Source organism: Ovis aries, chromosome 11 (genome assembly GCF_016772045.2).
Source record: "Ovis aries strain OAR_USU_Benz2616 breed Rambouillet chromosome 11, ARS-UI_Ramb_v3.0, whole genome shotgun sequence".
Lineage (NCBI taxonomy): Eukaryota > Metazoa > Chordata > Mammalia > Artiodactyla > Bovidae > Ovis > Ovis aries.
The window spans coordinates 55420690-55447349 of NC_056064.1; the positions used below are offsets into that span (position 1 = coordinate 55420690).

The 26660-nt window shown below is 45.3% G+C and overlaps 1 non-coding gene and 1 pseudogene across 1 annotated transcript; one reads left to right on the plus strand and one right to left on the minus strand.

The window, feature by feature from the left end:
* Window positions 1–4480: 4480 nt before the first annotated feature.
* LOC105616430 (ferritin light chain-like) overlaps window positions 4481–26660 on the minus strand; it is a 36662-nt pseudogene continuing 14482 nt past the window's right edge.
* On the plus strand, window positions 23263–23365 carry LOC114117029 (U6 spliceosomal RNA). The gene has a single exon (XR_003590825.2). It is a non-coding gene; the product is annotated as a U6 spliceosomal RNA (small nuclear RNA).

Here is a 26660-nt window from a genome sequence, read left to right on the forward strand (position 1 = left end):
CTAACTACCCGCCTTGTTGCTGGGAACAAATGCCTTAGAGACACCTCGACGCTCAGAGACCTTGGAGGGAGTCCCTGGGGACCAGTACTGTTCCAATCAAAGCTGGAGAATCTAAGGCAATCCTGCAGTTTTCTCCTCAGCTTAACTGAACTCTAAGGGGAAAAACAAGTTTAAAAAAAAAAAATTTTTTTTTTTTCTAGAGACTTCTTCTGGGAGACCTCTCTTGGGAAAACAAAGCAAGCTGTGTCAGTATTTACTTCTCTTTTCCCAGAGATCTAAGTCTGGAGAGTTAGGGTTTTGTTTTTTGGTTTTGTGTCTGTTTATAAAATTGAAGGACAGTCATGGCTGGCCCTGGGAAGTAAGAGCCCCTTTTCTCTATTAATGAATTTAATTATGTAATTTAAATTTCTCTTTCTTTGCAGCTGGACAAGAAGGTGCCATTTCGGTGCCTACCCTTGTATGTTTGAACTGTTTTATCTGTGTCTAGAACTGGTAGACTTGAATCTTAAAATAAAACTGATGGAATTGTGTGACTTTCCTGCAAACAAAAATCTGCAGTTTATCTCTGCATATAGAAAAAGTCCAAATCTCTCTGCCTGACGTTCAAAGCTCCTCATAAATTGACTCAGACATACATTTCCAGGCTTAACTCCCACAAGCTGAGCTATTCCTACAGCCACAGATTTACCACTATCCCCTAGATGCCTTTGGGACTCTCCCACCTCTGTTCCTTTGCCCAAGAGGATTTTTGTGCTTTGCAGATTCCTTCCTACCAATAAAGCCAGTGTTCAAATACACACCCATCCTAAAAGTCTACCTCAAATACTACCTGCCCAAAAGCCTTCCCAGACTTTTAGTCATTGAAACTCTCTCTATAGCATTGTGCTTTTGTACCCTCATTGCATTGCTGCCTTTACAAAAGTATGCTTTGCGCAGAATAATTTTTGTAGGACTTCAGGCTCCTTGAAGGCAGCTTGGTTATCCTGGCAGTCTCCACAGCACCTTACCTGGAGCCTGGTACCCAGTTTGCTGAGTTGAACTAGTCCATTGTCTGTTATCTTACTTCTTTTTACCTCATCCCAGAAGGCTTTGTTGTTCCCTCACTAAGTCATGTCCAACTCTTTGCCACCCTGTGGACTGTAACTTGCCAGGCTTTGCTGTTCATGGGATTTCTCGGTAAGAATACTTGAGTGAGTCGCCATTTCCTTCTCCAGGGGATCTTCCTGACCCAGAGAGTGAATCTGCATCTCCTGGATTGTCAGGCGGATTCTTTACCACTGAGCCACCAGGGAAGCCCCCACCCCCACCCCCTTGCATAAGCTTATATAGCTGCATTGATATTACCCGAAAGATGTAGGGTTCAGCTGCTCGCCACTCAAAAGCCAATAAATCAGCCAGGTTGCTGGAAAGGAAAATTTGCTTATTTCAGATACAGGCAAGTGGTGGAGAGAGCAGTTCAGTTCAGTTCAGTCGCTCAGTCGTGTCCAACTCTGCGACCCCATGAACCGCAGCATGCTAGGCCTCCCTGTCCATCATCAACTCCCGGAGTTCACTCAAACTCATGTCCATCGAGTTGGTGATGCCATCCAGCCATCTCATCCTCTGTCATCCCCTTCTCCTCCTGCCCTCAATCTTTCCCAGCATCAGAGTCTTTTCAAATGAGTCAGCTCTTTGCATCAGGTGGCCAAAGCATTGGAGTTTCAGCGTCAACATCAGTCCTTCCAATGAACACCCAGGACTGATCTTTAGGATGGAATGGTTGGATCTCCTTGCAGTCCAAGGGACTCTCAAGAGTCTTCTCCAACACCACAGTTCAAAAGCATCAGTTCTTCGGGGCTCAGCTTTCTTTATACTCCAACTCTCACATCCATACATGACCACTCAAAAAACCATAGCCTTGATGAGATGGACCTTTGTTGGCAAAGTAATGTCTCTGCTTTTCAATATGCTGTCTAGGTTGGTCATAACTTTTCTTCCAAGGAGTAAGCATCTTTTAATTTCATAGCTGCAGTCACCATCTGCAGTGATTTTGGAGCCCAGAAAAGTAGTCAGCCACTTTTTCAACTGTTTCCCCATTTATTTGCCATGGAGTGATGGGACCAGATGTCATGATCTTAGTTTTCTGAATGTTGAGCTTTAAGCCAACTTCTTCACTCTCCTCTTTCACTTTCATCAAGAGGCTCTTTAGTTCTTCCTTGCTTTCTGCCATAAGGGTGGTGTCATCTGCATATCTGAGGTTATTGATATTTCTCCCAGCAATCTTGATTCCAGCTTGTGTTTCTTCTAGCCCAGCATTTCTCATGATGTACTCTGCATATAAGTTAAATAAGCAGGGTGACAATATGCAGCCTTGATGTACTCCTTTTCCTATTTGGAACCAGTCTGTTGTTCCATGTCCAGTTCTAACTGTTGCTTCCTGACCTACATACAGGTTTCTCGAGAGGCAGGTCAGGTGGTCTGGGGAGAGCAGAGGTCTGTCCAAAGGCTAACTCCCCCACCCTGACAAGCAGGGAGCGAAACCTTCTGTAGGCTAAAGGAGGGGGCTACATGCAGAAACCACACAGTCACCTCTGACAGTCGTCTTCACATTGGTCGTCGGCGGTCTGACCAGCGTCATCTTGGTTGTTTTAGGTGCAGTTAACCTTCGGTTTCAGAGTCAGCTTGTTTCCATTTCTTTGAAGCCAATTCTCAGAACTGTGACAGCTTATTCCACGGTTACAGTCTGGTCATCGTGTAGTTAACTTCTCCACCTGGTGAGGGTTTCAGCATCTATAAGACAACTCAGGATATGGCTCAGAATATTATCTGTAGCCCTCGAGCAGGAACTAAAGGTCCTTGACTATGCTTAGTGACTAGACTATTATTATTTGGCCTCCTCTGACTGTTTTCCTTTGTTTCTACATGTTCTCACTTCTCTGACAAACTTATTCGACTAAAGTGTTCTGCAGACAAAAGGCAGGCAGAGGACATGAGGGGCAAGGACCATAGGGTCCTGCTGTGTTTCATTTGGAAGGTTAGCAAACGTAACACAGTCATCCTGCCCTGTTCCACATTGTACCCCAGTCGCCTCTGCCCATACTTATTTCTCTCTTCTGTTAGGTTTTATGAACATCACACAACAAATCTGAGCTTTATTCTGAGAGATCAAAAAGCCATTGGAGTGTTTTATGGATTTTTAGAATTTTTAAAATTTATTTTTGGCTGTGCTGAGTCTTAGTGGGCTTTCTCTCGTTGCAGTGAGCGAGGGCTACTCTTCACTGCGGCATGTGGACTTCTCATTACAGTGCCTTCTCTTGTTGCGGAGCACAGGCTCTCGGTGCGAGGGCTCAGTAGTTGTGACCCAAGGGCCCGAGAACACACACTCGGTAGTTGTAGTGCACAGGCTTAGTGCTCTGAGGTGTGCGGATTCTTCCCAGATGAAGAGTTGAACCCGTGTCCCCTGCATTGGCAGGTGGATTCTTATCTACTGTGCCACCAGGGAAGTCCCGGTTGGAGGGTTTTAAGTGAAAGAGTGTCCACGATCTGCCTGGCATTTTTAAAATCCTCAGTTTGGCTGCTGAGTAGAGAATGGCTCATAAGGAAGCAACGGTGTCTTTGAGAGGCCCAGAGAGGAGGCATGGCACTAACCCAAGCAGCCCCTTGCTAAGGTGGCGGCAGCTGGGCAGCAAGAAGTAGAGAACTTAAGAGATCTTTACAGGTAGACTAGGAAAAAGTTAGTGATCAGTTGAAGGTCTGGGGAGAAAGAAGGTTTCTACACCCTGGATTTCATATGACTGTCAATTATATTTTTTAAATCTTTATGGAATTTGTTATAGTTGCTTCTGTTTCATGTTTTGTTTTTTTTGGCCAGAAGGCATGTGTGATCTTAGCTCCCCAGCGAAGGACTGAACTGCCCCCCGTGCATTGGAAGGTGAAGTCTTAACCACTGGACTGCCAGAGAAGTCTCGCATATGCTGTCGGTTATAATGACAAAGTATTTGCTCAGCTCCAGTTGCCTCCAAAGGGGTAATTTAGAGCAAAGTACCGAACAAACCATCAGCCAGAAAACATTCCTCTCTTTATTTATGACTTCGCTTCATCTAGATGGAGATACGAGAGGTGAGTCAGGAAATGTGAGTAACTCAGCAGGGCTGATTCAAGGTTTTGAACAAGGAGTGACACGCCGAATCCCAGCCACACGGCTGCGCACTCCTCCCAGCTTATACGGGAGCATCCTTCATCTTGTGCCATCCTTTCAGCCTAATCAGGTGTTTAAAGGTGACAGGGTGAAATTGTTTAAGATTTAACTTGTCTGAGCTAAATACCACGATTGGAATGAGTCCCTTGCCAGAAATCACAGTTTCGGGATCCACATTCTGCAAATGGCTAAGTATTGGTTTTTGCTGCAGCCAAAGTTTCAGACCACCCAATGTACACTTACAAGCCTCTTTGAAAGGATGGACCAAATGATCAAAGGATGTGGACAGTTTACATAAGAAACTACATGTTAGGACTTTTTTTGTTTTTTATGCTGCAAAAAGCTTTATCCTTTCCATTTGGTCCAAGGCTTGAGACAGGGCTCCAGGGTGTTAAAAAGCTGTCTAGTGGCTGCAGAGAGGGGCTTCAGGCAGCCCTGATGTTGGGTGGGTTCTTCAATGGCCACTGGTCTCCAGAAGCTCCTAGTAAACTTCTGTAAGCCTTTGGAAGAGATACTCGCCCAACCCAGCCTGGAGACCAGCCAGCCTGCGGAGGTTGGTCAGGTGGTCGCCCAGCTTCTTGATGAGTTTCACTTCCTCATCTAGGAAGTGGTTCTCCAGGAAGTCACAGATGTGGGGGTCTCCGCGGGCAGAAGCAGGCCATGAAGATCCAACAGGGCTTGATTCAGGTTCTTCTCTACAAGAAGGGCGGCTTCCATGGCGTCCTGGGTTTTACCCCACTCATCTTGAGATGGCTTCTGCACGTCCAGGAAGAGGGCGCGGCCTTCACGCTGGTTTTGCAGTTTCTAGAGACACTCCACGCCCTGGCGCTTCTCCTTGGCCAATTCGCGAAAAAAGTGACCCACACCCTCCAGGGCCACATCGTCGCGGTCAAAATAGAAGCCCAGAGAGAGAGAGGTGTAGGAGGCCCAGGCATGTTACCCAGGCGGTTGATGGCGGCCTCCCCCTCGGTAGAATAATTCTGACGAATCTGGGAGCTCGTGATTGGTCGGTAATAATGAGTTTAAAAATGGTGGCTGGTCCCGGTGATCGCGGACAGCTGAGTGGCTAACTCCGGAGGTTGCGACTGGAAAAAAGGTTGGAGGGTGGTCGGAGGCTGGAGCAAGGGGCGTCCTTGGGTCTGTTCCGTCCAAGCACTGTTGAATCAAGAGACAGATCCCCGGGGCCGCGAACGCACTTCCCATATTAGGACTTTCAAAATTTTTATTGGAATATAGTTGATTTGCAATGTTGTATCAGTTTCAGGAGTACAGCAAAGTAAATCAGTTATACATATACATATACCCACTCTTTTTTGTATTCTTTTCCCATATAGGCCATTACAGGGTATTGAGCAGAGTTCCCTGTGCTATAGAGTAGGTCCTTGTGAGTTATCTCTTTTATCTACAGTAGTGTATATATGTCAGTCCTAACCTCCCAGTTTGCCTCCCCCCACCAAACCCGCCTCCCCCCCCCCCCCCCCCCCCCCCCCCCCCCCCCCCCCCCCCCCCCCCCCCCCCCCCCCCCTCCACCCCCCCCCCCCCCCCCACCCCCCCCCCTCCACCCCCCCCCCACCACCCCCCCTCCACCCCCCAACCCTTACCCCCCTCCACCCTCCTCCACCCTTACCCCCCCTCCACCCCCACCCCCACCTCCCCCACCGCTTTTCCCCTGGTAGCCATAAATTTGTTTTCTATATCTGTAACTCTATTTCTGCTTTGTAGATAAATTCGTTTGTACCCTTTTTTAAGATTCCTTATATAAGCGGTGTCATAGGTATTTGTCTTTGCCTTACTGCACTAGGTCCATCCATGTTGCAAGAATTGTTACTTTGGCAGACAGTTTCAATCTCACTAATAACCAAAACACATTAAATTAAAACAAACCCCGAGGAGCCGTTTCTCATCTGTTCTGTTAAATAAAATAATAAAATTTAATAATGCTGAAACTGTAGTGAAACTGGTAAGTTTAAACACTAATCTTTTATTGCAATCTATATGGCCTTGGAATGCGGAATGAAGCAGGGCAAAGACTAATAGAGTTTTGCCAAGAAAATCCACTGGTCATAGCAAACACCCTCTTCCAACAACACAAGAGAAGACTCTACACATGGACCTCACCAGATGGTCAACACCGAAATCAGATTGATTATATTCATTGCAGCCAAAGATGGAGACGCTCTATACAGTCAACAAAAACAAGACCGGGAGCTGACTGTGGCTCAGATCATGAACTCCTTATTGCCAAATTCAGACTCAAATTGAAGAAAGTAGGAAAACCGCTAGACCATTCATGTATGACCTAAATCAAATCCCTTATGATTATACAGTGGAAGTGAGAAATAGATTTAAGGGCCTAGATCTGATAGATAGAGTGCCTGATGAACTATGGAATGAGGTTCGTGACATTGTACAGGAGACAGGGATCAAGACCATCCCCATGGAAAAGAAATGCAAAGAAGCAAAATGGCTGTCCGAGGAGGCCTTACAAATAGCTGTGAAAAGAAGAGAGGCGAAAAGCAAAGGAGAAAAGGAAAGATATCAGCATCTGAATGCAGAGTTCCAAAGAATAGCAAGAAGAGATAAGAAGGCCTTCTTCAGCGATCAATGCAAAGAAATAGAGGAAAACAACAGAACGGGAAAGACTAGAGGTCTCTTCAAGAAAATTAGAGATACCAAGGGAACATTTCATGCAAAGATGGGCTCGATAAAGGACAGAAATGGTCTGGACCTAACAGAAGCAGAAGATATTAAGAAGAGGTGGCAAGAATACACAGAAGAACTGCACAAAAAAGATCTTCACGACCCAGATAATCATGATGATGTGATCACTAATCTAGAGCCAGACATCTTGGAATGTGAAGTCAAGTGGGCCTTAGAAAGCATCACTACGAACAAAGCTAGTGGAGGTGATGGAATTCCAGTTGAGCTGTTTCAAATCCTGAAAGACGATGCTGTGAAAGTGCTGCACTCAATATGCCAGCAAATTTGGAAAACTCAGCAGTGGCCACAGGACTGGAAAAGGTCAGTTTTCATTCCAATCCCAAAGAAAGGCAATGCAAAAGAATGCTCAAACTACCACACAATTGCACTCATCTCACATGCTAGTAAAGGAATGCTCAAAATTCTCCAAGCCAGGGTTCAGCAATATGTGAACCGTGAACTTCCAGATGTTCAAGCTGGTTTTAGAAAAGGCAGAGGAACCAGAGATCAAATTGCCAACATCCGCTGGCTCATGGAAAAAGCAAGAGAGTTCCAGAAAAACATCTATTTCTGCTTTATTGACTATGCCAAAGCCTTTGACTGTGTGGATCACAATAAACTGTGGAAAATCCTGAAAGAGATGGGAATACCAGACCACCTAACCTGCCTCTTGAGAAATCTGTATGCAGGTCAGGAAGCAACAGTTAGAACAGGACATGGAACAACAGACTGGTTCCAAATAGGAAAAGGAGTCTGTCAAGGCTGTATATTGTCACCCTGCTTATTTAACTTCTATGGAGAGTACGTCATGAGAAACGCTGGACTGGAAGAAACACAAGCTGGAATCAAGATTGCCGGGAGAAATATCAATAACCTCAGATATGCAGATGACACCACCCTTATGGCAGAAAGTGAAGAGGAACTAAAAAGCCTCTTAATGAAAGTGAAAGAGGAGAGTGAAAAAGTTGGCTTAAAGCTCAACATTCAGAAAACAAAGATCATGGCATCTGGTCCCATCACGTCATGGGAAATAAATGGGGAAACAGTAGAAACAGTGTCAGACTTTATTTTGGGGGGCTCCAAAATCACTGCAGATGGTGATTGCAGCCATGAAATTAAAAGACGCTTACTCCTTCGAAGAAAAGTTATGACCAACCTAGATAGTATATTCAAAAGCAGAGACTTTACTTTGCCAACTAAGGTCCGTCTAGTCAAGGCTATAGTTTTTCCTGTGGTCATGTATGGATGTGAGAGTTGGACTGTGAAGAAGGCTGAGCACCGAAGAATTGATGCTTTTGAACTGTGGTGTTGGAGAAGACTCTTGAGGGTCCCTTGGACTGCAAGGAGATCCAACCAGTCCATTCTGAAGGAGATCAGCCCTGGGATGTCTTTGGAAGGAATGATGCTGAAGCTGAAGCTCCAGTACTTTGGCCACCTCATGCAAAGAGTTGACTCATTGGAAAAGACTCTGATGTTGGGAGGGATTGGGGGTAGGAGGAGAAGGGGACGACCCAGGATGAGATGGCTGGATGGCATCATGGACTCGATGGACGTGAGTCTGAGTGAACTCCGGGAGATGGTGATGGACAGGGAGGCCTGGCATGCTGCAATTCATGGGGTCGCAAAGAGTCGGACACGACTGAGCGACTGAACTGAACTGAACGTTGTTATAATATCTGTGCTGAGCAATCTGACAGCAGGTGATAAAGAACCATAAAAGAATCAACTCTTGATTATCTCTTTTTATCATAGTACTCCTTTAGAAAATAATTCCAAACCTTTGTGTATGGGGGTCGGTGGGGGGGTGGCAGATACAGCAATGAACAAGTAGATGAAAATCCTTCCTCTCTAGGAGCCCCCACTGTAGTTTGGAGGTCTGAGGGGAGCTGCTGACAGTTTTTTTTTTTTTTTAAAGTAAATAAAATAGTGTGTCAGATGGTGGTAAATCATATACAGAAAAATAGCTGGGGAGGTGCACGAAGAATGCTGAGGATTGGGTTCGTTTGAGATGCGGAGACCACAGAAAGCTTCAGTGAAAACATGTATTTGAGCAAACACCTAATTAAATGCATTTTGCACTAGGGCCTGGCAACCCACCCCAGTATTCCTGCCTGGAGAATCCCATGGACAGAGGAGCCTGGTGGGCCACAGGTCCATGGGGTCACAGAGAGTCAGACACGACTGAAATGACTTAAGTGTGCACGCACACACTCATCTATAAGTATTATTGTATATACAACAGGACTCTGGATGATGTTGATCTGGACTTTGGAAATATAATTCAGCCTCTACCTGTGAATTCTCTGGATAACACTTACAACCCTCTGAACTTTGTTAGATGTTTTTCTGAACAATGTGTGTGTGTTTTAACATAGTTGATTCTTTTGCAGGATCTGATGGCCAACACCAACTCCTTGAATCTGTTAGCAGAGTGGAGTGGATACAAGTGGGGCCTTGTAGTATAAGCAGGGGCTTGATATTTCTCAACTCCTGAATATATTTGTTTTCTTGTTTCTTTGTTCATTCAAATGATGACAAGGTCCAGGGGGTGGCATGGGAGTCAGGGGCTGAAATAACCTGGTTGTTAGGGATTCTTATCACATAAGAGGGCAGGAAACTTAGTAGCCAGCTTGCAACTACAAGAAAGTTAAGTTCTAGAGATGGAAAACACATCATGATCATAGTCAGCAATACTGTGTTACATACTTCAAATTGCTAAGTGAAAGACGCTCAGTTGTGTCCGACTCTTTGAGACTCCATAGACTATACAGTCCATGGAATTCTCCAGGTCAGAATACTGGAGTGGGTTGCCATTTCCTTCTCCAGGGCATCTTCCCAGCCCAGGGATCGAACCCAGGTCTCCCACATTGCAGGCGGATTCTTTACTAGCTGAGCCACCGGGGACTAAGTCTTTTGTTTTTTGCTGCAGCCGTTTGGCTAGTGGGATCCTAGAGTGCAGAGTCCTAACTAGTGGACCACCAGGGAATTGCCTAAAAGGCTAGGTCTTAAATGTCCTCCACACAAAAACAGAAATGATAATTAATTAAGAGACGCGTTAGAGGTATTTGCTAACACTACTATGGTGATCATCATTGCAATATGTAAAAATGTATTAAATCAACATCTTCTACCCTTGGACTTCCCTGGTGGTCCAGGGGTTAAGACTCTGTGCTTCTGACATAGGAGGCATCAGTTTAATTCCTGGCCTGGGAACTAGGATTCCACATCTGGCACAGTGCGGTCAAAATTTTAAAAAATGTGCTACCCTTTAAACTTGTTTAGTCACTAAGCCATGTCCTACTCTCTTGCACCCCCATGGACTGCAGCCTGCCAGGCTCCTCTGTCCATGGGATTTCCCAGGGAAGAATACTGAAGTGGGTTGTCATTTCCTTCCCCAGGGGATCTTCCTGACCCAGGGGTCAAACTCACATCTCCTCCTGCGTTGCAGATGGGTTCTTCACCACGGAGCCACCAGCAAAACTCACCCTTTAAGCTTACACAATGTCATATGTCAAGGATTTCTCAACTTAACAAAACAACAACAAGTTAGCAAGTAAGCTCCTGGATGGGGTGTCCACTCAGGCTTACAGTAGAACTCGGAGCCAAGTGTGAAAGGTGGGATCCCAGAGGACCACCGTGGGGCATGCACCTCAGAAAAGGGAGTTTTCAGGATGAAAGAAGCAGAATGGTCTGGAAGGAGCCATGAAAGCCTAGAAAACAATGCTGCTGCTTCCCTTCCCAACTTGGATTTGGGAGAATTCTCCCTCCACTCAAGAGCTTCAGGAGAAGTGGCCTCTTCATGGGAAAGTCACTCTCAGGTGAAGGAGGGGGAAGCCAGAGAGTCCTCTGAAGATGCTGAGGCTGTTGGAGATTTTCTTCACAAAGAAACAGGGGCTTCAGCTAACACAGGAGGAAGGTTTAGAGGGGATGGAAGTGGAGGAAATGGCCCAGAGGCTGTGAAAGAGGCGCTGATGACAGGGCCTGGCATTTGGAATCGGGCCTGAGGATAACTGGGAGGTGAGGCAGCTGAAATGGTCTGGGATGTTGGTTCTTGAGTGGGCAGTTCATATGTTCCTCCCTCAGCTGGCAGGAGCCGTTTCTCTCTAAGATGTAAGTGATATTTTTAGGAGAAAGTGGTAGTCATATCTCACTGATGAAGGCCTTCTCTCGAACCCTTTGATTCTCTTGAGGGGTCTTCTGGGGGAACTTTGTTGTAAGTGATGCTGAGAATGAGGCAACACTCATTTGCTCTCCTGAAGAGCAGTCCTGAAACAAGGGCACAACTTTACAACAAAATGCAAGCATTTGGCTACATTCCATTTCCAAAATCTTTGTTTTTTGGCCAAAGGGCTGAGTCCTAACCATTGGACCACCAGGGAGCTCCCACTCTTTCTGAAATTTAAATCTCTGGATGATGTGAATATCTCCATAAAGACTTGGTTCATGATAACCTCCAATGGGAAACAACTCAAATGTGCATCAACAGAAGGATGGACAGACAATGGTGGTATATCCATGCAAGGGAGCACCCCACAGCAATAAAATAAACAGATCACCGATACACATCACGATATGAGTGAATTTCACGGACATTATTCTAAAGGCAGGAAGTCAGAGGAGGTTACACACCATATGATTCCATTATATGAACTTCTCAGACAGGGATTGGGGTGTAGGTGAAGACTCACATCAAAGGGGCCTGAGGGGGACTTCTCTGATGGTCCAGCGGCTAAAACTTTGCACTCCCAATGCAGAGGACTGTGTTCAATCCCTGGTCAGGCAATTAGATCCCACATGCTGCAACTGAAGATCTCATGTGCCACAACTAAGACTTGGCACAGCCAAATAAGTAGTTTTTAAAAAGAGACATGAGGAAAATTTGGAAGGATGAAGCAAGTGTTGTATACATCAATTAGAGTGAGACTTACATAGCTTTATCTATTTGTCAAAACTCATCAAACTATATGCTTAAAATCTGTATGTTTTCATGCATTTAAATTATACCTCAGTAAGAAATACATATATAGGCACATATTCTTATTGAGGTATATTTGATATTAAATATATACATACATATATGGATATATGTGTTCAGTCACTAAATTGTGTCCAGCTCTTTGTGAGCCCATGGACTACAGCACGTCAGGCTTCCCTGTCCTTCACTATCTCCCAGAGTTTGCTCAAATTCATGTCCAGGATATATATGTATCTTTAGATAAATATACATAAATAGCTATATATATATCTTTATATACGCATATATCAATGCAGATGTTGAAAGGTGGTGGCTCAGTAAAGAATCTTCCCGCAATGCGGGGGACCCAGGTTCAGTCTCTGGGTCAGGAAGATCCCCTGGCAAAGGGAATGTCAACCCACTCCAGTATTCTTGCCTGGAGAATCCCATGGACAGAGGAGCCTGGTGGGCTACAGTCCATGGGGTCACAAAGAGTCAGACACGACTGAGCGACTAACACTTTTCACTTTCATATGTATAAAACAATCTCCTCTCTCAACTGGGTAAGGTCTTCCCCAGGGTAATTTAGCAACAGCTGGAGACATTCTTGGTCATCAGATTGAGGACTACTATTGGCATCTAATATGTAGAGGCAAAGAATTGTTGCTGAATAAGCCACAGGCCCAGGACGACCTCCACGACAAAGAGTTATCTGGTCCAAAATGTCAGTGGCACCAAGGCTGAGAAATCCTGTGTAGCCTCAGGTGAGACACCGTCATTATGTCCTCTTACGATCTTTGGGATTCCAGATAGGAGAGGCTTCTGTGTTGTTTCCTTTCCAGAAATAACGGCAGCTCACTGACAGCCAGATCTTCTGAGTGCCGCCAAAGCAGCCGTTTTAATCTTCCATCATGAAAGCCACATTTCACCGCTTATCAGTGAGTGGGAGCATTCTTGCCTGGAGAATTCAGTGGACAGAGGAGCCTGATGGGCTAAGGTCCATAGGATCACAAAGAGTCAATCGAAGCGACTTAGCACGCACGTGCTCTGCCTGTTGTAGTCAGAGAGTTTGGTGCACTTCATGGAGGGGCTGCAGCGGAGAATCCTGCTAGAGGAGGTCAGAGGTGTTTTTCTGGGGATCCATCAGTTATTATTACCTGAAGCAAAAGGAGAACGCTCCCTCCCCCACCCCATGCTTATAAATAGAGAAATGAGACAGTCGGGTTTGGAAGGAAGAAAGATGAATGTGTAGATGAAAGAGGAGCCAGTGGAGACAGGAAGCCATAGGATCTGGTCCAGGTGCCAAGTGACAAGGCAGCCAGCATCCTTATGCCTCGCCTCAACCCCAGGAACTGTTGTCAGCTCTTTATCTCCAAACCCCAACTCCCACTTCTCCATCTGGCATTCGGGGCTCCTTCTTGCACTGTTTCTTAGCACCTTAGGTACAAACATCATGTCATTAACTAGCTTTTAAGCTCTGTGAGAGGATGGACAGCACTTTACTGCTCTAGAATCCCTCATAGATAATCAGATTGGTGACTGTTTACATGTACCTTCGTGTCCTTAAAGTGGTACCAAAAGTCCTGAAAAGGAAGGAAACTGTCTTTGTCTAGGAACATATTTGATAAATATTTTCAAGAAAGATGAGATCGAAAAGGCCTAGGTCAGCAAGCGCCAAAGCAGTAAGAGAATGAGCCCAAATGCTCTGCCTGAAAAAAGGAACCCCCAAATTGGAGCTGGATGAGAAAGAAAGGAGCAGAGAGGAAGGCGGAGCCATGTGAAGGGAGGTTGCAGCCTGAAGTGTGCAAACAGCAGAGCACTTTTAGGGAAAAAATATACCCTGGTGTGGATTTAAAACTGCCTGTGTTTCAGGAATTCCCTGGGAGCCATTGGTTAGACTCCATGGTCTTATTGCCAAGAGCACAGGTTCAGTCCCTGATCAGGGAACTAAGATCCAGCAAGCTGTGGGAGGCGGCCAGTAAATAAATACAATACAGTTGCTGGTATTTCTACAATATAAACCCCTGCATCTGTGAAATCCTTCAAGAGGGAGATGTACTCATAAAGATACCTGTGTGAGTGATTGGCTTAGTGAAAATTAAGGGGCAGTGTATGGACAACGGAACTCCACCAATAGAACTGTGGGAGAATCCTTGAAGGAAACCAGTTCAGCTGGGAACAAGAAAAGCCCATGAGCACACAAGATTCTGCAGAGAATTCTTTTGAACAGGGTTCAGGTTAATGTTGTCTAGATCTAAAAAGACCAAGGAAATCCCTGCTGTTCCTGAACAACATTTACATAGCTGTCACAGGGGTCCTCTACTCTGGGATATGCCAATGGGAGGAGGCAACCAGCTTCCTCCCAGTGCAGGAGAACACTGGCTTAGCTACAGAACGGGGCACGTTAATCAAATAGGACGGAGCACTTCACAGAAACAGTAAAACATCCTGCAGGGGAGTGCTCTATGTCAGTGAGCAGTTAGGACTGTGGAGGATAACAGACGTGCTTCCTGAAACATAAACAGCTACTCTTGGTGCACTCCGCCCTTCTCGGAAGAATACATGTTTCTGTTGGCCTCTGGGTCACTCTGGTTCACCTCCCACATCACTGGTTACTCCTTCTCAATCCCCTTACTAGCTCCTCCTCTGATCAGCACCCCAGATATCAGAGTAGGAAGGACCTCCTCTCTTCTCTGTTTGAGTCTCACGTAAGTCACATCACGTGGTCAAATTCAGTCTTGCCATCCTAAATACCATGTATTTGCTGGTGAGTCCCACACTTATATCAGGCTTAATCTCTCCTCTTTTCCCCAGATTCACTTACTTGACAGCTCCACTTGGATGTCTAATAGACATCTCAAATTTATTATTATTTTTTAAGATTTTTGATGCGGACCATTTTCCAAGTCTTAATTGAATGCGTTACAGTATTGCTTCTGTTGTTTACTATCTGTTTTTTTTGACTGCAAGGCATGTGGGATCTTAGGCCCCCAACCAGGGATTGAACCCACACCCCTTACATTGGAAGGTGAACCCCTAGCCTGGGGACCACCAGGGCAGCCCCACAGGCATCTCAGATTTAAAGCATCGAAAGCCAAGTTCACGGCCTCTTTCCTTTACCCAGTCCTTTCTTACACGTCCCCTGTACAGTAAGTGGCACTAGCAATACCCAGCTGCTCCAGCTAAAACCTGTCGTCTCTCATCCCTTCCCTTTCCTCACTTTCTGTATTCGACTATCGGCAAACTCTACGGGCCCTAACTCCAAACCACCATCCTAATTCACCCACTTCTCTCATTCCAGCTCTACCACTCCCGTCCAGGCCACTGTCTAGACCTGCTGTACTACTGCAACAACCCTAATCAGGACCCCGTTTTCTTCTCCAGAAACCCCCCCACCCCACCAATCCAATCTGCACAGTGGCCCGAGGGATCTTTTCATAGCATGACACACATCACATCACTTTCCTGCTTGAAATCCTTGCATGGCTTCCCATCATACTTAGACTGAAATCTCAAGTCCTCACTATGATGTATTACTTATCTATTGCTGTGTAACAAATTGCCCGCAAGTTTGGTGGGTTGTTTTTTTTGTTTGTTTTTTTTTTTTTGTCACGCTGTTGTGCAGCTTGTGGGATTTTAGTTTCCTGACCAAGGACTGAACCCAGGCCCTCGGCAGTGAAAACACAGAGTCCGAACCACTGGAGCTCCAGGGAATTCCCCTAAACTCAGTATTTCAAAAACAGTAAGCATCTATTATCTCAGACAGTTTCTGTTAATATGAGTCAGGAATCTGGGAGCAGCTTGGGTGGATGATTCTGACTCCCCATCTGACATGCCCCTAGTCAAGATCCCACTAGTTTTTCGATTAAAAAAAAAAATTTCTCAAATGATTTATTTACTTTTACTTTTTGGCCATGCTTTGAGGCATGTGAGATCTTAGTTCCTGGGCCAGGGATCCAACCCTCACCCCCTGCGTTGGAAATGCAGTCTTAACCGCTGGAACATCAGAGAAGGTTCTTAAAATTTTTTTTTGAGTACTGATCTCTATCTTCTATATTTTCTTGTTTATTTGTTCGTTGTCTGACTCCTCCATGAGGCTACAAGCCTCATCGGAACAGGAAATTGAATCTATTTTGGTCACTTCTGCTTTCCCAGCACTTAGAACAGTGCCTGGCACATATTCATGACTTTGACAAATGAGCGAATGAAGGGCTTTCCAAGGTCTGATGAAGTATCCACGAGAATATGCACCTGCTTCTGACTTCATGCTTTCTAAGCACCCTCTGACAGAGACTTGAGTCTCCTAACCAGCCAGGGGATGTCCTGGGAGACACATGTGACTGATAATAATATCATAACAGTTAACCTTTAGGTGAACCCAAGGTTAATATTGTTAACCCTTGTGTAGGGTTTACTATGTACTATGCACTGTCTGCTCTATATAACTCATAATAACCCTATGAAGATAGAAATACTATCATTCCCAGTTCAGAGGACAGAAAAGTGAGGCCCAGAGGGTCCAAGTAGCTTACCACCAGATCACAGGGCTAATAAGTGACCAAGCAGGATTCAAGCCAGGCGGTCTGGCTCTAGAGGCCAAGTTTTGTTTGTTTTTTTTCAAACAGCTTTATTGAGATATAATTCATATGTCATTCACAGTTCACTCATTCATGAGTGTCATTCAGTGGCTTTTAGTATGTTCAGAGTTGTGCCGCACCACCACACCAATTCAAGAAAAATTTCAGCACCCCAAAAAGACACACCATCGCCCCTAACACTCAATTCCATTTGTCCCCAACCTCCTCCCCCAGTCTCAGTAAACCTAATCTACTCCCTGTCTTTACGGCTTTGTTTATCCTGGACATTTCATGTAATTGGAATTATACAGCCTGGGACCTTTTTAAAATGTATTTAGTCTATTTTAGGTTCCATGAGGTCTCCATTGCTGTGCGCAGGTTTTCTCCTGTTGCGGCCACCAGGGGCTACTCTCTAGCAGCCCCTACTCTCTACAGCACAGGCTTTAGGGCTTGCGGGCTTCAGTAGTTGAGGCACAGGGGCTTAGTTGCTCCACAGCATGTGGACTCTTTCCAGACCAAGGATTGAACCCCTGTCCCCTGGCAGGTGGGTTCTTAACCACTGAACCACCCGGGGAGTCCCAGGGATCTTTTGTGACTGGTTTATTCCACTCAGCACGATGTTTCTGAGGTTCATCCATGGTGCGATATATACCAGCACTCCATTCCTTTTCATTATAGAGTAATTTTCCAGCATATAGCGGATAGACCACATTTTGTTTACCCATTCATCAGCTGGTGGCCATTTGAGCTCTTTCCACTCTTTGTCTATTATGAATAGTGTTGCTATGAACACGTGTGGATGTGTGTTTTTGTGTGGATGTGTGTTTTTGTGTGGATGTGTATTTCTTTGGTAGATAGCCATCTATGTGTGAGATTGCTGGGTCATGTGGTACAGAAACCAGGCTCTTAAACGCTTCACTATACAGCCTCCTGTAGTGAATAAATACCTTGAGCCAAATGGTCAGTTTGGCTTAAATTATATCAGTCTTTTAAAATATATATTAAAAAATATTTATTTGGCCATCCTGGATCTTAGTTGCAGCATGTGGGATCTAGTTCCCTGACCAGGGATCAAACCCAGTCTCCCTGCATTGGGAACACAGAGTCTTAGTCACTGGACCACCAGGGGATGATATCAGTCTTGAGGGTCTTAACGCAATTGACACCTGCCTGACCCTAGAATCTGATCACTTCCAGGTGACCCAAGAAGTGAGCGGTTGGCCTGAAAATGACAGAAAATGCCTCCAGAGGAAAAACTATTACCAGTTTCAGAGTCCTCTGTAAGGTCCTTCCCGAACAAGGTTTATGCTACTTCGTTTTCTAAGAGGAGAGATGGATTTGAACCCATCCACCTGCCTGTTTTTATCTATGGTCCTTTTGGATCAGGGGCAGAAACTTAGGAGGTGACTGGTTAGTGTCTGGAGGTGCTGTCAATATCCGAAAGTAGAATATCCTTTTTTTCCAAAAAATTAGTCATTTAGGGATCAAGTGCCACTGAGGTCTTTCCCAGCCCTTCAGCTCAGGCTTGAACCACCTGTCAGCCCCTTAGGACCAAGGCTCATCCACTCACCGTGATGGACATTTCTCCCCAGGGAGCTTGTCCCACTTCCAGAGTCAGGATGTGTAGATGGAAGCAAATTAGCTATGGGACTCTCAAGACCCACCAGCCTTAGAGAAAGATCAGAACAGGGACTTTCCTGGTGGTCCTGTAGTTAAGACTCCTCACTCCCAGTGCAGTTCGATCCCTGGTCAGAGAACTAGATCCTACATGCCACAGCTGGGAGTCTGCATGCCACAACTAAGAAGCCTCATACCACGCACCATCACTAAGACCCAGTACAGCCAAAACAAATCACCAAATAAAATACTAAAAGCGAAAAAAAGAAGGAGCAGGCTGGATTTGCCTGCGGGAAACACCTGGGACCACCCCTTCAGGTGTCTCTCTCTGCTGAACTCTGGACAATCCTTTGTCAGGTCAGTGGTGTCGCACCCCTCAGCCCACCTTGCGCACCTGAGGGGGCCAGCCTCAGGGTGGCCCTGGCGCAGTAAGGACTGCATGATCAATGTCAGTTCAGAAAGCAGATGCCCCCGGGGAGGCACTCCAGGGCTCAGGAGAAAACAGCCCCAAGCCTGAGCAGGTCACAGGTTGTTGCCTTGGTTTTGTTTTGATTGTATCATGGGTGTGGTGACTGCGCTGTTCAGAACCAAACGAACTTTAGTATTGCCTGAATGTCTTTATTGGACTGAAGCTCAGGTCTGTTTGCTGTTCTCATAATAAACCCCTGAATTCACTTGCCACCTTTCCTTTGGGTGAGAGTTGGACCATAAAGAAGGCTGAGTGCTAAAGAATTGAAGTTTTTGAATTGTGGTGCTGGTGAAGACTCTTGAGAGTCCCTTGGAGAGCAAGGAGATCAAAGCAGTCCATCCCTAAAGGAAATCAACCCTGAATATTCATTGGTAGGACTGATGCTGAAGCTGAAGCTCTAATACTTTGGTCACCTGATGCAAAGAGCTGATTCATTGGAAAAGATCCTGATGCTTGGAAAGATTGAAGACAAAAGAAGAGAGCGTCAGAGGATACGATGGTTAGATAGCATCACTGACTCAACGGACATGAATTTGAGCAAACTCCTGGGAGATAGTGAAGGACAAGGCAGCTTGATGTGCTGCAGTCCAGGGGGTCACAAAGGGTCGGACATGACTTAGCGACAGAACAACAACAACAGAGCGTTTTTTCACTGATGACCTAGGACATCCCTGTGAAATGGGCTACAGAGCTGATTAACATCTTATCATATCCGTAGCCTAGAAGGCCGAAAAGTAGGACAACCAGGCCAAGTGGTTTTGCTTAGGATCATGTAATAAATGGACTTCCCTGGTGGCTCCGACGGTAAAGCGTCTGTCTACAATGCGGGAGATGTGGGTTCGATCCCTGGGTCGGGAAGATCCACTGGAGAAGGAAATGGCAATCCACTCCAGTACTACTGCCTGGAAAATCCCATGGACAGAGGAGCCTGGTAGGCTACAGTCCATGGGGTCGCAAAGAATCAGACAGGACTGAGCAACTTCACCTCACTTCAGGTAATAAATGGGCTGTGGGTCGAGGACTGAAAATAAGTCCCAAGCTTGTCATTCAATACACGCTGCCCACAGTCTGAGAGCTTAAGCCCAGTTTATGAGGGGAGGGGACATGTGGTTGGGGAGCAGATTCCTGCGGCCTGCACCCCGGCACCCTCCGGATCCCAGTCGATTCAAACGTGCCCTTTCAGCTTCTAGACTGGAAGGGAAAATCCTGGCTTAACTTGAAGGTACAATATGTAGCTGTCTTTGTTTTCTTTATCCTTGATAAACAGCCAGGCGAATCCAGGCTATTCCATAGTTGCAGAAGAACAATCTGGCTCAGGTTATTCATGTGTAGTTGAAGATTTAGAAACTGAAAAACTGATAAAGACCAAATTTACCTGATTTGGGGAGGAAAGAGAAAAAAACTCAATAAGAAAAAACACACAGTTTTCTATTTTTCTATTTGGCATTGTAATATCAATTGCTTGATAAAACTCTTAATTCCCAAGTTAAGAATGATGTTTAAGAGGTCGTCTAGGGGGAGAAATTATGTTCCTGAAAGATAAACATTTGAATTTCCCTTACCAAATGAATTCTCACTGAAAGAAGTATTGCTTCTAAAGGGGGGAAAAATCAGTTCTTGGAAGATGAAAAAAACAAGATTTTGTAAGAGTTTGTGGTCTTCCAAAACTCAACTCTACCCTACACAATCTTATTTCTTAGTATTTAATTTCCTTCATGAAGGAGAAATTCAGTTTACTTTTTCCCTCCTGGGGGAAATTTTTTGTAAAAAAAAAAAAATTAAAGTTTAAAACATTGCTCTAGGACTTCCCGGGTGGTCCAGTGATTAAGACTCTGCCTGCCAACGCTGGGGACACCAGTTTGATCTCTGGTCTGGGAAGATCCCACATGCTGCAGGACAACTAAGCCCGTGCGCCACAAACTATGGAGCCCGAACTCTAGAGCCTGTGCCTGGCAACGAGAGAGGCCACTGCGACGAGAAGCCCGTTCATTCACCGCAGCTAGAGAGCAGCCCCACTTGTCGCAACTAAAGAAAGTCTGGGCGAAGCCATGAAGACCCAGTGCAGCCAAAAATAAACATAAATTAAAAAAAAAAAAACAAAAAAACAAAAAAAACACTGCTCTAAGAGAAGCTTCCATGTCTCATGGGAAGACGCCTTTAGCCACAGAACATCTCTAGCTCCGATTTTGTCTAGAAGTCTTGATTATTACTTGGAAGTCAGACTCCCAGGGTTGCAATACTGGGATGGTGGCAATCAGTCCTGCATAATCTGGAGGGTAGCATCATGCTAGGATCTGTCAGGGCCATGGGTGAGTACTGAGAAAGGAGAGCTTCCCAGGGCTCAGGCTGTCTTCATCCCCTTTGCTTCCACATGGCTCACTCCAGGGGTTGCTCCCATTTGCAAATGGTTAATTTCAAGAGCATCACGAATACAAACTTTGAGAAGGAAGGTGGGAGAATCTCCCTTAAATGTTGTGTTGGTGCTGATACCGAATCATTGTGACCTTCATTATTTAAAATCAAATATATGTCCCAAAGGCTTCTCTGGTGGCTCAGTGGTAAAGAATCTGCCTGCCAATGCAGGAGCCTCAGGAGACTAGGGTTCGATCCCTGAGTTGGGAAGATCCCCTGGAAAAGGAAATGGCAACCCACTCTAGTATTCTTGCCTGGGAAATCCCATGGACAAAGGAGCCTGGTGGGCCACAGTCCACGGAGTTGCAAAAGAGTTGGACACAACTCAGTGACTAAACAACAACATATATCCCAAAGCACTCGACCTTGGACAGAACCTTCAGACCAAGAATCTTCCTTGCTGCTGTTTCCCAGGGTCTGTTATTCAAAGGCAGCCCACCGAAGGTGGTTGCTTGGGGAGGTCGAGGTGGAGAGAGTTACTTGGACTGGAGGTGGACAAGGACCCACTCACTCTTGATCAAATGAGATGACGCACATGAAGATCCTGGGTTAGATGAGATAAAGCACGTGAAGATGCGTGGCTTGCAGTATCTGACTTTCGGAATCTTAGTTCCCGACCAAAGGATTGAATATCTGCAGTGCAAGCACAGTCTTAACCACTGGACCATCAGGGAATTCCCTGTGAAGATGCTTTTATGCTGCAAAACTATATAAAGTATTTTACAAATCCTCTCCCTAACGGTGTGAATAAGCTACATGAAGCAAGGCAAGTTTATTTACGGGTGATGACCAGATCCTTGCCTTGATTTCAACACAAAAACTTGGAACAATTGATGGCTCTTTACAAAACTTCTTTGCTATCTTTGGGTTATAGGGGCTTCATGAGAGTGTGTGATATACAATCAGCTGTTAGTCCACCTGGCCTTCTGCAGCCTCATCTCGAATTGCTGGCTGCTTAGCTATTTTTCATTGCAATCCCTTCTTTTCTTCTGTGTCCATAGAAACTAGCAGTTATGCGGGGACTTGTTCTTTCACGGGGCCTTTAAGATTCTCACAGCTTTGCTCTGAGCCCGAGAGCTTTCCAGCTTCAGCCAGATATAGGGCTGGTGCACGTACTGGTGGCGTCTTCAAACTCAAACCAGAAGTGTCCCCTTTTCCATCTGAATGCTGCCTGAGATGTGTCCCACTGAGAGGGTCCTGGCTCAGGATTTGCTTGCGGGGGATCAGAGGCTTCAGACTTTGATAAGCCCATGAGTCAGTCATTCTGCGTAATAATCAGTGCCCCCAACACGAAAAGACACATGTACTGAGAACCCAGCTTTCCTTTGGCCGAAGAATGTGTATTAAATCTGTTTCATCTCTTTTGTAGCTTTTAAGGGCTTGTTTGACAAAGGAGTTTGTGAAAAAGTTCCTAATAAGTTTGGCAGCTGACACATCAGTGTTCTTTCAGCTACAGAGGCAGCAGGCTGTGAGGGTGACAAGTGGGGCCCAGGGCTTCCCTGGTGGTCCAGTGGCTAAGAATCCCCCTGCCCGTGCAGCGGATGTGAGTTCGATCCCTGATCGCGGAAGATTCCATATGCCAAGGGGCAGCTAAGCACGCGAGCCGGAACTACTGAAGCCCAGGCACGAGAGCCCGTGCTCCGCCACAGGAGCCACCGCCACGAGGAGCCCCCTTGCTGCAACCAAAGAAAGCCTGTGCCAGCAGTAAAGACCCAGCACAGCCATAAATAAATGCAGAAAGATTTTAAGAAGAACAAAATGTTAGCCACTCAGTTGTGTCCGACTCTTTGGGACCCTGTAAACTGTAGCCCGCCAGGCTCCTCTGTCCATGGAATTCTCCAGGCAAGAATCCTGGAGTGGGTTGCCATTCCCTTCCCCAGGGGATCTTCCTGACCCAGGGATTGAACCCTGTGTCTCCCACATTCCAGGCAGATTCTTACTGGAGCCAATCAAACCCATGTTTAAATAGCAGACCTGATACTTACCAGCTATGAGACCTCTCTCTCGAAGCCTCCGTTTCTTCACCTGTAGAATTTGGGTAACTAGAGAAACTTCTCACTGACTTGTGGTTTTGTTTGGTTGGTTGGTCATGCCACGCAGCTTGTGGGATTTTAGTTCCCCCACCAGGGATTGAACCTGGGCCCTTGGCAGTGAGAGAAAGGAATCCCAACCACTGAGCCACCAGGGGATTTCCTGGCTTGTTAAATGAGAAAGTGAGATAATGAACAGAAGATGCTGAGCCCAATGCCTAGGCCACAGTGAGTGCTTAGTCAAAGGCAGATGCAGTCCTTGTGAAATGGGGAGCTGAGTAAGACGGAAGGAAAAATCTGATTTGGAGGAAAAGGAGTTAAGCGGTGTGCTTTGGCAGCACACATACTAAAATTGGAACGATGCAGAGAATATTAGCACAGCCCCTGTGCAAGGATGACACGCAAATTTGTGAAGTGTTCCATAGTTTTGAATTTCTGTATGACTCAGGAAACTCAACCTGGGGCTCTGGAACAATCTAGAGGAGTGGGAAGGGATGAGATGTGAGAGGGAGGGGATGTATGTACGTATACCTATGGCTGATCCATGCATTATGGCAGAAACCAGCATAATACTGTAAAACAGTTATCCTTCAATTAAAAATAAATAATTTTTTAAAAAAGAAAATAAAAAAGGAGTTAAGTGAAATTCCACACAGTTTTATAAACCTTATGTTAAAAAAATTATCATATTTATTTTGGGATATACCTATTCATGCACATGAATAATTCAAAAGAAACAAAGAAGGATAAAAAATAGGTCTTCCTCCCATCCCTCATCTCACGGTTCCCCTCTGTGAGGCAACTAATATGCTAGTTTCCTGAGAATCTTCCCAGAAATTTTCAATATTGAAAAAATTTGTTTGAAATAGACTCACAGACTTAGAAATCAAAGTTATGGTTGCCAAAGGGGAAAGAGATAAATTAGGAGTTTGGAATTAACAGATACCTACTACTAAAAATAAAATACGACTTCCCTGGCAGACCAGTGCTTAAGACTCCACACTTCCAATGAGAAATAGGTTCGATCCCTGGTCAAGGAACTAAGATCTCACATGCCAAAAACAAAAAGGTAACTAACAAGGACCTGCTGTATAGCACAAGGAACTGTACTCAATATCTTGTAATAACCTATAAGGGAAAAGAATCCAAAATATATATATATAAATGAATTATTTTGTTCTACACCTGAAACGAACAGAACATCATAAATTGACTATATTTCCTTTTTTTTTTTTTAAATCAGCTTCAGAGGGAAATGAGTTTTAAAGGGCAGAAGACATTGATGTAGTAAAGACAGCTGCCTGTGTGTTCTTGTTGGACCCCAAGTGGAGGGAGTATTTTGAAAGCATATTTAATTCTTTGCAGCCTGAGCCAGACTGGTTGAAGTCTTCTTAGCTATAATAAGACCCACGGGCTCAGAAAAGCAATATGATTCAGAAGCAGGATTCACAGCTCCCCAAGCAGAGCCCCTCATGTGAGGCAGACGCTGTCAGGGCAGGGCAAAGCCAAACTGTAAGATCTGAACTCTGGACTGTGGACTCATTCCCCACATTCCGCGTGCGCCAAGCCCGCATTGCCAACATTCCCTGAGGGTTTAGGGCCTCTGCTCTCCTCTCGGACAGGGATACTCTGGGTCACATAGTTTTGCCTTCAGCTGCTGGAGAGGCCGGAGGACAGGTTAGAGGAGACAATGATCAGAAGCCAAGGGTCCCTTCCTGCATTCTCCCCGCTGGCCTCCTGGAGTCCAGTTTCTATTCTGTAAAATACACATATATTTATCCAGGATCCACTGGGGAAATTTAAACCTGCTCAAGTCCCAAGACGCACCTGTTTAGTAGATAAACAGGGCTATTTGTTACCCTACTGTTAACACGGTAACCGTGCATAAATATGGAGCCAAGAGAGGTCACCCACTTACCGCCAATCTTCTGTCAATCAAAAGGGTACTGAATCACCAAACTGAAAGATTTTGCGACCTCGGTAACACATTCCAGTACTTTTTATGTCAGAAAGTTTTCACTTGGATCTAATCTGAATTCACCAAGCTGGAATTTATCCAGCATTCAGTCATTAAGGAAAATAGTGGTGATCATCTTCCGTGTACTTGAAACATTCATTAGCCTTTGTCCCTTTAATACTAACTGAGGGACTTCCCTGGTGGTCCAGTGGCTGAGACTCCACATTCCCAGTGCAGGGGGTCCAGGTTCTATCCCTGATCAGGGAAATAGATCCCACTTGCTGCAACTAAGGAGAAGGCAATGGCAACCCACTCCAGTACTCTTGCCTGGAAAATCCCATGGACAGAGGAGCCTGGTAGGCTGCAGTCCATGGGGTTGTGAAGAGTTGGACAAGACTGAGTGACTTCACTTTCACTTTTCACTTTCATGCATTGGAGAAGGAAATGGCAACCCACTCCAGTGTTCTTGCCAGGCTTCTGGAGGGGGAGCCTGGTGGGCTGCTGTCTATGGGGGTGCACAGAGTTGGACACAACTGAAGCTACTTAGCAGCAGCAGCAGCTGCTGCAACTAAAGATCCTGCATAATGCAATGAAGATCCCAAGTGCCACAATTAAGACCCAGCGCAGCCAAATAAATAAATATTTTTAAAAAATATTAAATGAAAGCCCATCCAAGTTCTTTCATCTTCCATTTACATTCAATTTCTAACCCCTCATTTACTCCTGTGACTGTGGGCTCTCTTTTCTTGGCCTCCAATCCAGGCCAGAACTTTCTCGGTTCAGAATATCAAGAAAGACCTCTGACAGCATCTTTTACTCCACTCTTCTCTTCCCATGCATCCTTCAAACCTTTGGAGCTGCTTGCCTTGTTCATCTCAAGCTGGCATGTCTATAAGCTCAGCTATATAAAGCAGAAGATTTTGCCCATCTGACATTCCTAAATCTCAGAGCGAGCGAAGATGACACTCCCTTCTGGTCTGTAGGCAGCCCTGGTATTTATATTGCTCTGAACTCATGATGATGCTTGCAGAGATTTAATTTTCCTAAAGCTCAAATGCTCACGTTAATTTGGGAGAGGGTGGAGATTTGATTTCTTGAGCGGAGTCAAAGAATGAAGGACAAAGTTTGATTCCTAGACCTAAAAAGGTTTCTGGCAAGACCGTGAAACAAGCTGCTTTATTATTTTGGAACTCAGAAGCAGAAAAACAGAGATAGCCTGAGTAAACTTCCCGGAGTTTTGTGACTGGGTAAAGTCTCATGAAAAGCTCAGGTAGACAAAAAAGACGTAGACAAAGGAGGAGGAAGAGGAAGAGTTTGAAAAGTAAAAAGCATTATAATTGAAGTATAAGCCATCCTATCCTGTTTTCAAATAAAACAAGCTTTAGGGAGAAAACAAGTAGACTTGAGCATTCCCTGGTGGTCCAGAGGTTAACGCTCTGTCTTTCAATACAAGGGACTGGGTTCAATCCTGGTAGAGGGGGGCGGGGCGGGGGGAGGGCAGTGCTGAGAGATCCCACACGCCTTACAGCCAAAAAAAAACAAAACGTAAAACAGAAAGTATGTTGTAGCACATTCAATAAAGACTTGTACAATGGTCCACATCAAAAAATCTATTAAAAATAAGGAAAGCAAGCAAGTAAAGATACATTACCTACTATTTCTCACAATATCCTTCCATTATTATGACTGAGGACCCTGAAGTTTAGTTAGATGAGATAAATTGGGCCAAGTGCCTAACACAGAGCCCTGAAACATAGTTGGAACTCA